At 47.8% G+C, this 16,768-nt stretch overlaps 1 protein-coding gene across 2 annotated transcripts in view; it reads left to right on the forward strand.

Moving 5' to 3' along the window:
• Positions 1-16,768, forward strand: part of MAN1C1 (mannosidase alpha class 1C member 1) — a 129,615-nt gene that overhangs the window by 58,373 nt on the left and 54,474 nt on the right. The gene's annotated exons all lie outside the window — the stretch shown is intronic.

A 16,768-nucleotide genomic window follows, 5' to 3' on the forward strand; every position in this document is an offset into this window, starting at 1 on the left:
GGCCAGAGGCTGTTAGAGTGCAGAGGAAATGGATTAGAAGCACCCGGTCACTGGCAGACAGGCCATTCGCACACGGAGAGGGACGGGATGAAAATATTCACCCCACACTTAGGAAGGCTAGGCAGAACCGGCAGTTGCAGGTCAGATGCTGCCACCCTGGGTCGGCTCCCTGTGGCCTCGAACAACACATCCACGATTCCTCCTGCCACCTTCTGAATCCCAGAAAATCCCTCGGGTCACATGGGGTGATTATCAAAGCAAATTGCTCACCCCCAAATTAGCCTACTGGGTTTTCACACTCCCGAGCTGCTGACCACGCACTACAGGGTGCTCTGCCCTGCACCCTCCTCCCTCAAAGATTTTTTTTTTTCCCAAGCAGTTTCTAATTAAAATGCATCTTGGCTGTTTTTCTTTTTGTTGAAAAGGCTTCCCACAAGCGCAGAGCATAATTTATTTCTCTAGAAAATATAGTAGCAGGTTGTTGTAAAAAGAAAACTCGAGGTTAGGAGCCTTGGGTCTGCATCCCAGCCCTGGCGCCAGCAGCTGCCTGAGCCGGCGTCCTCCTTGGGGCTTCATACAAAGAGATTCGTACCCGGGCCCACGCCACCCTCCGTCCTTTCTGTGATTCCCGGTTGGTTACTAGGTTGATTTCTTTCTTTTTCTGCTACTGCCAGGCTATTTGGGCGGTGCTGGTTCTCTTGAAATCTGAAATTTTAGTAGCAAGTTTTGTTCCCGTTGGGGAGGAGTGATTCAGGGTATCTATTCCCAGAGCAAGTTGCTGGGGATGCAGAAGATGATTCATATTGAAACTGACATTCCCTCCTGGTGTTGACATGTTCCCGCCCACTTTCTAAAGACCTTTCCTTCCTTGGAAACAAGGCTGAGCCCACAGCAGACACCCAGCCCCCTTTTCTTTGCATAGCATTGATGGGAAACACTTGCCAAGTTTCCCAGCAAACTCAGTGACAAATAGGTGTGTGAATTCGCAGCATCTCAGACTGGCAGTGCCAGTTGGATTCTTTGAAACCATCTGGTCCAGTGTCTGAGGGTGGGGAGAGAGGCACTGAGAGGGAGGGGGATTCGCGAAGGCCTGACAGCCAGGACTTGAACCCTGGCTTTTAACATGAACCTCTGTCTTTTTCTTTTCTTTTTAATGACTTTTTTTAAAAAATTGAGATGTCACATATCTTACATCCAGTAAAATGCACCAACCTTAAGTGCACAGCCCAGTGGATTTTACATGCAGATACACCCTGTAACCAACCCACAGATCAAGACAGAGCATCCCCATTGTCCTAAAGGTTCCCTCAGACCCCTCCTGGTCGGTAGCCCCCAAGAGTCACCCCTGTTCTGACGTCTGTCACCTTAGGTTGGCTTTATCTGCTTTAAAATGTCCTATCATACTGCATGCCCTCTTTTATGGTTTGCTTTTTTCACTCATAATTGTATTACGAACTGTAGTTCATTTTTCGAGTTTACCCGTTCTACTCTTGCTGGCCATTTTTGTTTCCTTTGGTAATTATGAGTAAAGCTGCTATAAACACTCCTTTTGTTGTTTCTAATTTAGTGACTGGTTGTTGTCAGCAGCCCTAGGCCACCACTAATCTATTTGCCATTCCTATGTAGATTTGTCAATTCGGAACATTTCATTTAAAAGAAATCATACATTACCTGGCCTGTGGTGACTGGCTTCTTTCACTTAGCATAGTGTTTGGAGATTCAGCCTCATGATAGCACTTACCTGTACTTCATTCGTCTGTATTGCCAAGTAACACTCCGTTGTATGGACATACCACCTGTTATTTATCCATTCAGCAGGTGATGGATATTGAGATCCTATCTCCTTTTTTTTGGCTATCACAATAACACTGCTATGAACATTCGCGTATAAGTTTTTATATGGACATAGGTTTTCTCTCGGGCATATGCCTAGGAGTTGAATTGTTGGGTCATATGGTAACTCTATGTATAACCTTTTGAGGAACTGCCAGACTGTTTTCCAAAGTAGCTGCACCATTTTGCACTCCCATCAGGAGTGTTTGAGAGTTATGAACACTTTTGTACATGTTTCTGGTGGAAATACGCGGTCATTTATGTTGAGATCCACCCAGGAGCTGAATTGCTGGGTCATGCTGTATTACGTATAGTATGTTGAGCTTAAGTTGAATGCTGCCAGTTTTCCAAAGCAAATAAACCAATCGGTAGTCCCACCAGGTATGATAAGAGTTCTAGTTGCTTCGTTATCCTTGCCTATGTGTGCTGTTGTCAGTATGCTTCACACTAGCCTTTTGCTGAACGCTGCCTCCCTCCTAATCAAGCCTCCACCCCATGTACGAAGCCCAGCTTCCTCGGCCTTTGCTCCCTGGAGTGGGGCTGCTTTGTACTGCCTGCTCAGCCCTGGTCTTCCTGCCTTACTTAGGGGTGACTCGGGGCTCCCAGGCCAGCCGCTTCAAGTGTTCCTTGCAACAGAAGGGTTGGTTGTCAACCTCTTCCTCCACTACCCACTCCCTACACTGTCCCCCAGTGACATAGGGTGGCCTCTCTACTTCCCAGCCCACCCCAGCTGGGACACACAGGCCCAAGATGGGGAACAGGAATTTCTCTCGTCCGGTTACTGTGCCAGGAAAGGGGTCTTAAACAGAGAAAATGTTGACCTGGGGGTCCAAAGGCGAGTTCTCCAAATCCTAGCTCCACCACTAAGTCACGGGGCAAGTGTCACGTTTCCTTTCTGAGCCCTGGTTTTCTCTCCTGTGGAATGCGGGTTGTCATTGGGATCACACGAGACCATTTCTTTATCTGTCAAAGCTTGTTTGGTGCCTACGGTGTGCCAGACGCTGTTCTAGACACAGAGAAGTAGCAAGATGTACACCGTGTGGGCCCCAGGCTAGTGGGGAAATGAATGCATGAACCTATAGTTCAGTTAAAACAGTATGAGTGCTGTGATATACAGACTCACACCAAGGGCTCCTTCACTCATTCTTGGAGGCGTGGGCTTCAAAGAGGTTTCCTGGAGGAGGTGGCCTCTCCACTGAGGCCTGAAGTGTGAGTGAAGAAGCGGAAGAGAGGGGTCATGGGTACAGAAACAAACACACATGCAAAGGCCTACAGGGATGATTGAGCAAGACCATGACCCCTTGGGGTCTAAAAAATGTTCTGAGGGGCAGGGGCGGGTGGCAGCATGGTGGTGAGCAGTGCTGGTATATAAACGGGGTCCCATGCATGTAGCTCCCCAGTACGTTCTCCCTACCCCAGGCTGCAAGAGCCAGCAAACCTGGCTTCTAATTGCTTCTCGGCCACCCATCTGCTCTGTGACCCAGACGAGGCACGTCTCTCTCTGAGCTCATCTCTCCACCATACAGTGTGGGCGTCTGGTAGATGATCTCTGCTGTTACTTCCAGGTCCTCAAATAGTATGTGATTGGGCCAATTTGGGGTGATGAGAGCCTGCTGCAGCCCAGTGGGCAGCGGGCTCAGTGATGGAGGCAGAGGGGCTGCACTGGTCCCGGTGGCCCCACACAGGTGAGGACTGAGCCATAACCACTTCTCTGGAAGGTAGAGCCAAGGCTTCACTTCCCCCACCCCTGGGGGCCTCGGAGGCAGGCAGTTCAGTTCCCCACTCCACAGACCGCTGCTCGCCCAAGCATAAGCAATCGGCATGAGAACCACACAGGGATCAATGGGAATTGTTGAAAAATTCTGAAGAGAGCCTGGAGGAGGACAAAGACACCGGAAGTGTGTTGTCAGCACAATTTGGGGCTAATACAAGTTTGTTTTTCTTTTCATCGAGTCTGAAAGGCGGCTTGAAATCCACTGCTTTTGCTTTTTTTTTTTTTTAATTTTTTTTTTAATCACTGGATAAAGCACAATTGCATTTTCTCCCCCAATAACTTTGAATTCTTGAAATAGACCATGTGGGGATAATTGCTGTTGTCTAATCCCACCGATGGCCAAGCAAATGATTAGGGCCGGGAGGAAGGGAGCTGCCGTGGCAGGGGCCCTCTGCCTGCTTCTTATCCGGCAGGCAGGGCTCAGCTCCCGAAATAATACCGTTCCTGAAATAGCAGTAGCCCAGAAATGCATCTGGATATTGTTTTGCAACAAGTAACTGATAACACATGGGGACATGGAGAGTTTGAGTTATTTCTTACATTTTAATTCAATCCTGCACCTTTGCTTTGAGTACCTACTATGTGCGAGACTCTGAGCTGGGTATGGGGCGGGGAAGAGCATGCAAAAATGAGCAAGACAGGATGAGCTCATTGGACAGGAGACAAATGACATCTTCCTATGCTGCCAGACGGAACACGTGCCTAAGCAACGTGGCTGTAAGAGAGAACGTCAGTATCTCAGGAGAGCGGCTGAGCAAGTTCCAGAGACTGTTTTCAAAGTTTTCATCAAGTTTCCCCTATTTCATTGCAGGGGAATCACAAAGATGGTGCCGTTTGAGAGGCATCGTATGGCAGGGCCGCGGTGGGTTCATGGGTGCCAGAGATGCCCAGCTGGTGGGTTTTGACAAACATCAGTGAAATCTGATAGGTGGGGGAACAGCACAGGCCAAGTGTAGGAAGTGAGGTCAGGTAGAGTGTCGTCTCTCAGAGAGAAAGGGGCTCTGGGGTGCGGCTGGGGGGCGATGGAGGCTGCAGGCTTGGAGGGAAGAGACCTAGTCTGAGCCCCAGCCCTCGGCCAGTCACCGCCCCTAGATGTCCCTGCACAGTGCCTACGGCTCACAAAAGTATTTTAATTTCTTTTAAAATCAGAAGAAAAATATGATGTAATAATGAATATATAATAATGACTCCAGCCTGAATTATGTTCATCTTTATACCAAGGCAATTGTAAAAGATCGTTTTTAATATTTTTTTATGGCGGTAGAGCCCATGGAAGTCATAATGCAGCCCTGCGCCTGTTTGCCAGGTGAGGGTCCCAAGTGCCTGCACCTGCTAAGACTGAGGAGAAGCCTCCCCCTTCTCATGATTGTCATAAAACCACCACCAGCTCAGGCTCTCTGTCTCCGTTAGGGCATCACCACAGGTGCCCACGTATTAGTGTAGGCACCTTTGCATGCGTTTCCTTTATTCCTTACGGTACCTCTTTGAGGCAAGTGTTCTTATGATGAGGAAACTGAGACTCTGAGAGGAGAAGTAACCTGCCCAAGCCTGCAACGAAGCAGAGCGGCCTTCAGATCCAGGTTTGTCAACGTCCAGAGCCCACCCGTCCTGTTTCCTCTGCGTCAGGGACAGTGAATCCCCCTGGGGCCAGGACTTCCTGTGTCACCTGCCTTGCATTACTAGCGTGGCATCAGGCCTAGACGGTGCTTTTGGGGGGATCCAGAGGTAACAGTAATGGCAAAGAAGGGTCTCTGTGTGTTTCTTCATTAAAAGGAGATTAGACATTCTCTGTTGACACTGCTTAGCCTTGGTTCATTGTCCGTCTTCCCTGTATTAAGCTGTAAAAGTAAAGCCAGAGTAGTTACTTATCTCCCCCAAACCAAAGAGGACAAAATCCCAAGCGCCCCTAGCGAGGCTATAGCAAGACACTTGCCGTGGTCTGAAAGGATGTCACGGGAGCTGGATGCCACCTCTCCTGTTCTTTCCACTGGTGATGTGGCTTCATCTATCTGAAGGGCCTTGAACTCCTGGGACACAAACCACACCCAGACCCAGATGTAAGTGCAAAAGCAAGTCCCTCGGCCAATAAGACATCCTCTGTGGGCTCCCTGAGACTCTGCCTCCTCCTTCACGGTGCAAAGCTGGGCAGCTCCACAGAAACCAACCGCGCAGAAACACCCCCGAGTCTGCAGCTCAACCCACTGACTGGGCAGGAAGCAGAACCCCTGAGGGAGGATCCTGGTGGTTTGAGGCAGTTATGCCAACTGGTTCGGAGCACAGGCTTTGGCACGAGGCTGCCTGGTCACCATTTTTACCACATTCTGACTATGTGACCTTGGGCAATTGAATTAACCTCTCTGTGCCACGGTTTTCTCCCACGGGAAAAAACAGGGATAATAGTACCTACTTCCTAGAGTGGCTGGGAGACTTCCATCAGTTAATACATGTGAAAGGGCTTAAGAGTAGTACCGAGAAATACTAGCTGCTGTTATCATCATCATCATTGTCATCACTGTTAACACTGTCAGAGCTGCCCAGGCAAGCAGGAGAGTTGTGCCCCATCCCCGCTCTTCCTGTGTGACCGTGGACAACACACTTTCCCCACCTCTCCCTGGAATAGTCTCACTATCTTTGAAATGAGAGGTTTGGACCAATATCTGGCTCTTAACCAGGGGAAAGGATCAGAATTACCTGCAGAACTTTTGCAAACATGGACTTCTGGGTTCCATCCCTCAAAGTCTGATTGAGTGGGTCTGGAGCTTGCCCAGGGATCGGAGTTAAAAATAGAATCTCCATCAGTGGTTCAGTGAGAAACCACTGGACCCACTTGGTCTAAAGTCCCTCACTCCTGAAGTGGTCAGTCCCCCTCCCACAGCCTGGTTGGCTCAGGTGGTGCCTTTGGTAAGGGCAAGCCCCTGCCCCTCTGTGGGTGCTGAGTCTGCTGCCTGGGTGAGGATCCCACTTTATTGGAGGCGGCCCAGGTCAGCAGGAAGGCTGGGGTGGCCTGGAGAGCAGCAGTGTGGTGTGACTGGGTTGGGCGTGTCCAGCAGTTTTCATTCTTCAGATGTTTGGTGCACAGGGCATTTGCACACGGCAGCAAAACAGTTGGGAAAAGAGGGCCCCTGCCGACCACCTGGTACCTGGGGGCTAAGCCCACCCTCAGGTAACATACGAATAGGTTATTCTCTGTGTAACTGCACTGTTTCTGAAGTGTGGCTGAGAAGGGGCTGGCGGTGTGGATGTATGTCAACCCTGCCTTCCTGCACACCCAGGGAAGGGATTTTGGATGCTTTTGATAAGAAAAGCCTCAAAGGAGGGCCGGCCCGGTGGCTCAGTCGGTTAGAGCTCCATGCTCCTAACTCCGAAGGCTGCCGGTTGGATTCCCACATGGACCAGTGGGCTCTCAACCACAAGGTTGTCAGTTCAATTCCTCAAGTCCCATAAGGGATGGTGGGCTCCGACCCCTGCAATTAAGATTGAACACGGCACCTTGAGCTGAGCTGAGCTGCCACTGAGCTCCTGGATGGCTCAGTTGGTTGGAGCGCATCCTCTCAACCACAAGGTTGTCGGTTCGACTCCCACAAGGGATGGTGGGCTGCACCCCCTGCAACTAGCAACGGCAACGACCTGGAGCTGAGCTGTGCCTTCCACAACTAAGATTGAAAGGACAACAACTTGACTTGGAAAAAAAAAGTCCTGGAAGTACATACTGTTCCCCAATAAAATCTTTAAAAAAAAAAAAAAGCCTCAAAGGAGCCTTATTATCACGAATGGCCCATCTCCTTGGGCACTTGCGGGTCCTATCTTCCCACCTGCCCCTCCCAGAGCCTCCCTGCTCTGACGTGGCTCCTTACCCCTTCTGCATATCTCTGCTCCCTTCTCTGATCACTTGGCCCCTTTCTCTCTCTCTGGGCTCAGTAGCAGAACAGCCTTTCTCCATATATCCATCCCTTTATCTTCCTTCCTGCCTCCAAGCCCCATGTTCCCTTTGTGAGGTAATTGGACTTGTGTTCCTCTCTTTGAAGAACAAGGTCTGCAGTAGAAACTTCTTCCTGGAGGCAGGCTGACCTTATAGTAAGACCTATAGAGGTCTGACTGACCTTTATAGCCAATGCTGGCAGCTGCCCCAGTACAGATGCGGGAGATGGGCAGGTGAATAAACCAATCAGCTCCTGTCCTGAGACCGGATTCCTGGGCAGGTGTGGAAAGCAGAGGCGAGCAGGCCGCTGGGCACGAGCTTGCTAAAGAATCTCGGTGGTGATTATAGCTTACCCATTTAGCCACTTCAATTTGGCATATGTCTAGAGGTGCTGGGTAAGCATCTTGTTAACTTCAACACAGCTGACAAAGTTATGACACAGAGATGTTTAGACTGCAGTTTTCCCCAACCTCCAGCTGATGATTCTGTTAAAAATGTCTCTCCTTCCAGAGAGCTGATTAGTGCCCCAAAGTTCCACATCTCAGCCGGAAGGGTCTCTTCTTGAGGTAAAATAGAAATTCATTGTCATCCTGTTCCTCTTGAGTTTGTGTTCCCCGGGAGGAAGGCACGGTTCACATCTGGTTGGTTGCTGACTTTCAATCAAGGTTGGTGTCCCACGGGATGGAGCAATGGGGAAGGACGCATAAGGGTGGCGGGGGGACACTTTCATTTCTAAGTTACTCTTCACAGACACTAAACCTTGAAATGTGGATTTTCCCTCTTCTTCAGGCTGCCATTCATGCCTCTTCTCAGTTGGAGAGTGATGAAGTTTGAACAAATCCCTTTATCCATGTTGGAATTATCTGAGTGTGAAAATCCTTTTCTACCCTTAAAATTACTCCGTCTCTTTCTACCTTTTTTTTTTTAAAGATAAATATAATGTATGCCCATTGTTGAGAAATTCAAATACATATAAGAACCAGAAAGAAAAGTTCCTGAAATCCCACCATCCAGAGGTGATCCACAGTTTCATGTGTCTCTCCAGACATGTCCCCATGAAGATGAATACATATAAATATATATTTTCACATAAACAGAATCATATAAATACTGCCTTGTTTTACTTAACAGTATTCTGTGATCGTCTTTTCAAGCTGTTAAACACCTGGATTGTCATAGTTAATGGTTGTGTGGTATTCTATTGTATGGACAGACTATATATGTATGCGTGTGTATATGTGTGTATGTATATATATTCACACACATTATGTACGTACACATACAGTTCATATTTTTTCTTATCTCTCTATTACTGGACATTCAGGTTATTGCTGATTTTTTTCCCCCACTCACAATGGTGAGATGAATTTCCTAATTCCGTTTACTAATCTTTGTGTGCTTGACCTAATGTTTTCTTAGGATAAGTTTTTACAACAGGACTAGTTAACATGTTCAAGCATTTACCACATGCCACTCTGCTGAGTGGTTTAAATATATTAACAATTGAATACTACAGATGATTCTATACAGAAATATCCACGTGTTACACATGAGGACACTGAAGCCCAGAGAGGTTACATATGTTGGCTGGGGTCACGCAGCCGGCAAATTGCAAAGCCAGGATTAGAACCCAAGCTCTTTGACCCCAGAAGCGTCTGATACAAAAGGTTAGGTCTGTTTCGCCTCCCACTGTATAGTTTAAGGGTGACTATCCCCTCCTTCCTCTCCCATAGCTCTTTATTTAGCGACAGCCTTGCCTGAGTCCTGCTCTCTCAGAGTCCCCTCATGCCCACAGTCACATAATGGGGACAGGAAAAGAAGAATCGGTGGTATTTGTGCTGTGCCACTATGACGTAGATGTGGTTCTCAGTCCCTGGGAGGTGCCTTCTAGGAAACCAACAGGGCCAGGAAGAGGCAACTGGAGACATGACAGGGGAGCTGTGAGCATGTCTGCACAACTCAGCAGGGTTGGCCGGCCTGCGGGCCTGGGCTGAGGTGCTGGGAGGGTCTGTGCTCTTCCTGGAGTAGGTTCCTTGCAGGAACTGGGCTCTGACTGGGGGAATCCTTGCAGGCCACTCTGGGGAGAGTTGGGCATGCACAAGGCACCTGAACTCTCAGCAGGGTGTATGCTGGGAAAAGAAGGGTGTGAGGAGGAGACAGATTCCAGGACAGGGGCTGTGAGGTGAGGTGAAAATGCTGCTAGGCTGGACAAATCCAACGCCAAAGCCAGGAGGTAAGGCCTGTTTTGCATGGACTCACCAGTGAGCAACTAGGATAGGCTTGTGTCCTGGCTCATTGTCAGTGGCTCTGCCCTTTGGGGACAGCCAGATGTCCAGCTGCCTCAGACCTTGAAGCTGTGCCCTGGAGCTGGGGCTCAGGGTGTGGACTACCTCTGGTACATACGAGGAGGCATAACAAGGTAGAGCATCTCTAAGGATTGCCGCCTTTGCCACCTTGCAGGGAACATGCATCTTGGCCCAGCAGCAGGGCCGGCCAGGAGGGCTTGCCCTCCACTTGGCCCAGTTTTCTTGTCCTGATTCAGCCATAGATTGAGCTTGATGATCCAGACTCATATTCATTCAGCTAATCACGCGTGTTATTTCTGCAATTTAGGTCTTCGAATAAGTGCACTTGGTTGCTGAATATGTGATCAGCCACAGATTTTTCATTCTTTAAAACCCAGGGAGCGGAAATGCCAACATAGAAAGCCATCACGCAAAGGCAGAGCTTTCCAAAGCACTAAAATCAGGCCATTCAAAGCTCTGGCCTCTGGACCTCCCATCACGCTGCCTCCTGGCCCATCAGTGCTCGTGCAGCCCCAGGGGTGGGGGGATGCTAATCTATAAAACCCCCAGGGGGGATGACAATCAATAGATAATCTGCTCACATACTTAACCAGAGAATTGGTTTGCCTCTGAAGTAACTTGATCTTGAAGAGAAAATGCATTTGCAAGCTTCAAAAGGGTGTAGGCCAACTGGGAAAAGCTACTGCAGGCTTGGAGGTTGGAAAGGTCAGCGTCTGTTCTCGCTGCTCAGAACTCTGCTATAACCTTGAACAATTCCTCTTCTTCCTCTCTATCATCATCCTCACAGTTCCGTCCTGCAGGGCCCCTGGTACAGCGAAGCTGCCACTAGACAAGACTTACCAGTTATTATTGATTTACTTGCTTATTCAACGAACCATTGTTGAACTATAGAGTTCCAAGTATTGGATTAGACACTGGAGATTTCAGACAGAAGCCAGACCTGGACCCTGCCCTTACATTGCCTGTAATCTCACGGGGGAAGTCAGTTGCAAACAGTTAAGATGCAGGTGTTGGGAGTAGAAGAAAAGAAATCTCCAGTCCCTCCCCCCCCCCGCCCCCCTTGCCGGAGCTCGGCTTCTGTTTCCTATCTGTGGGTGCCTGGCATGGACCATGTCTGAAGTCTCAAACTGGCTGCTGAGAATGTGTTTTTGTTCATTCCTCTTTGAAGCGTTCACATGCTGCCTACTGGGGTGGGCCAGAGCTTGGTTGATGGAAAAGATGTCCCAGGAACAGGTGACAGCTCCATTGCCTGCCTCAGTTGCAATCTTCCTGTTTCCCAGGACCAGTAACACTGACTCGCAGCCCCAAGACGCGGAGGAGATGAAGGTATTCAGCCCAAATAAGTATTTTGGGGCAGAATCCAAGAGCGTGGCCTGAGATAACAAGACACACTGGAGCCATAATTCTGGAACAGGCTTTCATCCTTCCAGACTGACAGTCTCATTTTGTTTGACCTCAAAACTTACATGGTTTTTTTAAAAACAAACCTACTAGAATAACATAAGTGATTCTTATTTCTTTCAAGGTGGCCCCTCTGAGAGGCTAGCTCACATTCCTCGATGCCACCCAGCTTCAAACAGCCACCCTCCCATCTGAGAACTGCTTACAGGAGTCACTGCCTGAACCACTCATTATTTCATCCTGTTAATTTGTTGTCACTCACCAGACCGGAAGCCAAGAAGCTGTGTTCCTAGAAAGTAGGTCTCTACCTCCTGCTGTGGAGGTTCAAAACCTGGTTTTGAATTTTGCTTTGTCATTTGTTACTTTCATTTCTTCAGGCAGAACACTCAGCTTCCCTAGATTTTTTTCCTCATCTGTGAAATGGGCGCAATACCATCTTACCTGGTTGTGGTGAAATGACACAAAAGCACCTAAGGTGGTACCCGGCACACTGTAGTACTAACCCCCTCTCTCCCTGTCTCTCTGCTCCCCACCCACCATATTTACGAGCGGACATGAGATATTCAGTAGAAAGTGCACTGGACTGAATCAGGCAGGGGACCTATGTGATCCTGAGCCAGGAATTCACCTCTCAGACCTTAGTTTCCTCATCTGTAAAATGGGAGACTAGTTCCTAACTCTGGCCAGCCTCAAAGGGTTAGAAGGATTAAACAAGAACAACTACATGACAGTATTAATATTTTTAAAAATATAATATGTTCGACAACTGCATATGTGATTGGAACCTAAGGTGGTGGTGAGTTCGATCCCAAATCAGTACCAAAGGGGCACCATCTTGGAAAGTATCAGAGAAAGTCCCTAGAAAATTTCTTAACTCATTCAACTCCAGCTGGGGCTTGGGCACTTGCGTCTTCCTGAGCCCAGGAGCGTGGGAAACTGCAGATCTGCCCCGATGAGACACAACCAATGTCCACTGCCATGTAGGAAGCCAGGACCTACTGAACTGAGTAACCCCAGGGCACAAAGTGCGGGAGGGCTGGAGGGGGTGGAAGACCATCTTGCCCCCACCAAACAGCACCTGTCCTCGTCAATTGGGGCTGCTATAACAAAAATACCATAGACTGGGTGGCTTACAGAACATTTATGTCTCACAGTTCTGGGACGTCCAGGATCGAGGTACCAGCAGATTCTTTGCCTGCTGGAGAGCTGGCTTCCTGGTTCATAAATAGCTATCTTCTTGCTGTGTCCTCATATACCGGAAGGGGCAAGAGAGCTCTCAGGGGTCCCTTTTATAAGGGTGCTAATCCCATTCATGAGGGTTCTGCCCTCATGACCTAATCACCTCCCAAAGGCCTCACCTAATACCATCACATTGGGAGTTAGCATTTCAAAGTATGAATTTAGGGTGATGCAAACATTCAGTTCATTATAGCACTTTGAACAGGGAAAATCCCTAGCCTTCCATGTTCCGGGGAGGGAATGGTTTTTCCTCCTGGAGAAATGAAAGGCAAGTATGGATGGCAGTCCCTGCTGCTTTGGTTATTTCTAAGTTGGTGAGGCTTGGATTGTGACATTTCCTGTTCTCAAAGAGAAGGGACACTGGGGGACATGTAGAGGAGGTGACGAAAGACCAAACAGGCTGGTTGAGTTTAGAAAAGTCCAGTAGGCCCACCTGCTTATATTGCAGTCCTAACAGTAGCAGCTCCAGAGTCTCAGTGCTGACACATAGTAGGTGCTCAATAAAGTCTACAGAAGCAATGCATAAGTCCTGTGGAAAGTAACAGTGTCGGATCAAACTAGTGCTCGAAAGGCTCACAGATATCTCTTGTCCACCCTGACTGTCCAGCTTTAAGGCCCATGCTCTTATGTTGCCCTGCCCTCTTGGTTACAGTAAATGTGCTTCCAAGCCTGAGAGCCCAGGATCTGGCAGTGGAGTGGAGGGTGGGGGAGACAGTGCATGAGAGTTCCAGTGGCTCCATGTCCTCCCTGTGCTTCTATTGTCTGCCTTATGCATTTTAGCCTTGCTGGTAGAGAGAACACACCGTCTTCTTTCAGCCCCTTGAAATGTATTTACTTATTCATTCTGTACTTTTGTTCAGTCCCCACTCTGGGCTAAGCACTAGAGAGAACAGAGATGAATAGTCATGGTTTATGTTCCCGCAGGCTTGCATCAAACTGCTGGAGGGTGAATCCTGCTCCGCTGTTTCTCAGCTTTACTAAGCTCGGGCAAATTCATCTCACTGGGCCTCAGTTTCCTCATCTGTACGATGGAGTAGCTATGACAAAGAAATGTTGTGAAGATTAATTGCAGCAATGTGTGTAAAAGGCCTGGCCTACACAGGCACTCAATAAATGTTAGCTGTGACTGTTGTTATTCATTTATTTTGCCTGCTGGCTGAGAAGTGGTAGCAGGCACCAAAGGTTTAAGAAAAATTTGTGAGAGGAGAAAATAATAGGAAGAACAACAACTAACATTAATTGACTATTTGCTGTGTACCAATTGCTGTTCCAAGTGCCTGCGACAGATTACTGTTAATATTAAAAATCCTATTGACTTCCATAGATTTTTTTACAAATTGGGAAAAGGCCACTGTGGTTTGAGTTTTATGGCAGAACATGTGGCTACCATGTATGGCTTTCCAGGAGCATGATTCTAGAACCTCAGAGATAGCAAACTGGGAACTAATGATGTACAATTTGCCTCCTTATGGCCACTCGATGATCTTCACGTACCTGCTCCTGCCTTTTGTTCAGAACTTGAGGGCTGATGGCTTATAAAGATGAAAAAACTGGGTTCTTGAAGAAAACCTAGTGTTCAGCATAGTTGCAAGGGCCCCAGCTAAGTGGTTCCCATACTTGGGTTCTGTAACTGGCAGATGTGGTTTTTGGGAAAGTCGCTCCCCTCTCTGGGCCTCAGGATACCCACTTGTTTGGAATGCTGAACTCAGTATATCAGTTAGCTATTGCTGTGTAAGAAACCATCCTGAAGCACTGACTTAAAACAGAAACCATGTATTATTTCTCATGAGTCCATGGGTCTTGGCTGGGCTAACTCGTGTCTACAGTCAGCTGGTAGGTCACCTGGAGGCTGGTTGGTCTAGGACGACCGTGGGTGGATGACCTAACTTTGCTACATGTGGACCCGGACTTCTTCTCACGGCAGAGACAGGGCCCAAAAGAACAGGTGGAAGCATGCGTAGCCTTTTAAGACCCAGGCTCACAACTGACACGTTGTCACTTCCGTCACATTCCGTTGGCCAAGCACGTTACACGGCCAGCCTAGACATAAGGGGTTAGGAGATAGATTCCATGTCTTAATGGGAGCAGCTGCTAAGTCCATTGCCAAAGACAGGAATCCAAGGAAGGGTGGAGAATCAGGGATGATTTTACAATCCACCACGCTCTGATCCCTTCCTGCTCTAAAATCTCTAAAATCAAATAGCTCATGGATCAGTGTGAGAAAAAGAAGTTGAATTCCCATCGTTTTAGGTCAAGGCTAGATATGCCTTTCCTGGATTTGGGATAAACTGACCACGTTCCCAGTCACTGTTGGTGCTGAGCTTAGCTCCAAACGGACAGAAGAACTAAAGAACATGTCTTTACTCAGTCACTCACTCTGCATTTATTGAGCACCACTTGTGTGCCAGGTACTGAGCTAGGTCCCCGAGGAGGTAGACTAGCCCCTGCTCTCAAGGCACCCTCAGGCCTTTCGGATCATAGATGCAAAGCATCGTAATGCAGCACGCAGGTGTGTAAGGTCACTGAGAAGGCACTGCTGGGGCTTTAACACGACACCAGAGACCTCCCTCCAGTTTGGGTTTCCTTCAGCCCAGTGCTAAGGCAGATGCATGGCTCTCTCTTCAGACCACTTGCGAATCAGGAAGCCTTGGGGCTCAACAGTTCCATTTAAACTCCATGGCTATGGAGTTAGCCCTGTCCAAACCCCTCCAGTCCTGGGCAGCCAGGAAATGGAAAAATAGAACACGGTGTCCAGAGCCAGCCTGTGAATTTGATTAACCTCCTCCTGTGCTCCAACACTGTCTCTGTCTGCTATTTGCTGCCACAAACCCAGGCTACACGTTACTCATGCACTTGCCAGCAACTGGGGCTTCGGAGGGAATTATATAAACCTTCACGTGTCCTGCAGCCCCTCCTCAAACAGCACCCAGCTGGCATTTTTCCTTAAATATCACTCGTTTTTAAAAGGGGAAAAAAATGTTGGAGGCATTGAAATAGATCACACTTTAAAATGCAGAGTAGCAGAGAGTCCGTTCAAATTATTCTCTTAATAGAGTTCTTCAGAGTGAGGAAGTGACGAGGGCACATAATCACTTCTTTCGTCGTTTGGGAAAATCTAAGGCCTGCAATCCATTCGTCTGCAAATATGTCTCTTAGGTACAAATTGCAGCAAGGAATCCATTCCCAGGGTCTTTAATTAAAGCCAGTCAGTTGTCCTGGGTGGTTGGGGGGAGGTGAGGATTGTGTGAAACCCAAACTACTGTAAATCTCCTTCCCTTCAAAGGTAAAAACAGAACATCTTTTTTAAGAAATTGCTTTCCCCCCCTTGATTTGAAAATTAGAGAAGAGCTTTGTTTATAAGTAAAACTCTTCTGGCTCTCATTCCTGAATGAAAATTTGGTATTAACCCTCTAAAAAGCAGTAGAAGAATTACCATAGCAATCCTGGTTAAAAACACATCCTCAAGTATTGATTTTTGTAGCTGAAGTGCATTATATGTTTTGCATGAGCTTTTGAAAGCTTAGATAAATGAGGTGGCTCAGAAAGCAGATTAAAAAAAAATGAGAGGAAATTATACTGATCCAAAAGAAGATAAATGTCCAGTAATTCCCAGATCAACATTTTAGACTCCTGTGTTTTTATAGGGGAATTTTTGCAATGCTGATAATGTGAGATTGGTTTACAATGTCACATACCAGGTAGAATAACAAGGCCTTGTTTGAGTTCTCAGAGTCAGCTACCCTGAAAAGGAAGTGGAGTTAGTGCAACAATCCAGGGTGCCCTGGCACCTGTATTAGATGGCAGCACTGCCTCCAAGGTGACATATTTTAAGGGTGACATTGACCCTCAAGATCAGCTGTGTTAGTGTGCACTCTCTGGGTTGCAAGAGGCAAAGACTCAAGCCCATTTGGCTTAAGCCCAAAAGGAATTTACTAGATGACTTAATGGTGGTTTCAACCACTAGAATTAGACTTCAGGCCCAGCTTGATCCAGGCATTAAATGAAGTCACCAAGACTCAGTTTCTCTTTCTGTCTCTGTGCTCTCCTTTCTCTGGGTTGGCTTCATTCTCAGATTGACTGCCTTGATGATAGCAATGTGACTAAAGCTATTTGAGCTTCCACTACCCGATTTGTGTGTGGTATAAAAGAGCTATGCCACTTTCTTGATTATTTCAGCTGAAGTCCCAAGTTAGCTCTCACAAGCTTTAATTGGGCTCATGGCTCTGTCTGTCCCTAACTAATCCTTATGTCCAGAAGATGAAAGGTGTGGATTTGTTGAGGTCTAGATCACATGAT

The sequence above is a fragment of the Rhinolophus sinicus genome, chromosome 14 (assembly GCF_057876585.1).
Source record: "Rhinolophus sinicus isolate RSI-liver-muscle chromosome 14, RSI-T2T, whole genome shotgun sequence".
Taxonomy (NCBI): Eukaryota; Metazoa; Chordata; class Mammalia; order Chiroptera; family Rhinolophidae; genus Rhinolophus; species Rhinolophus sinicus.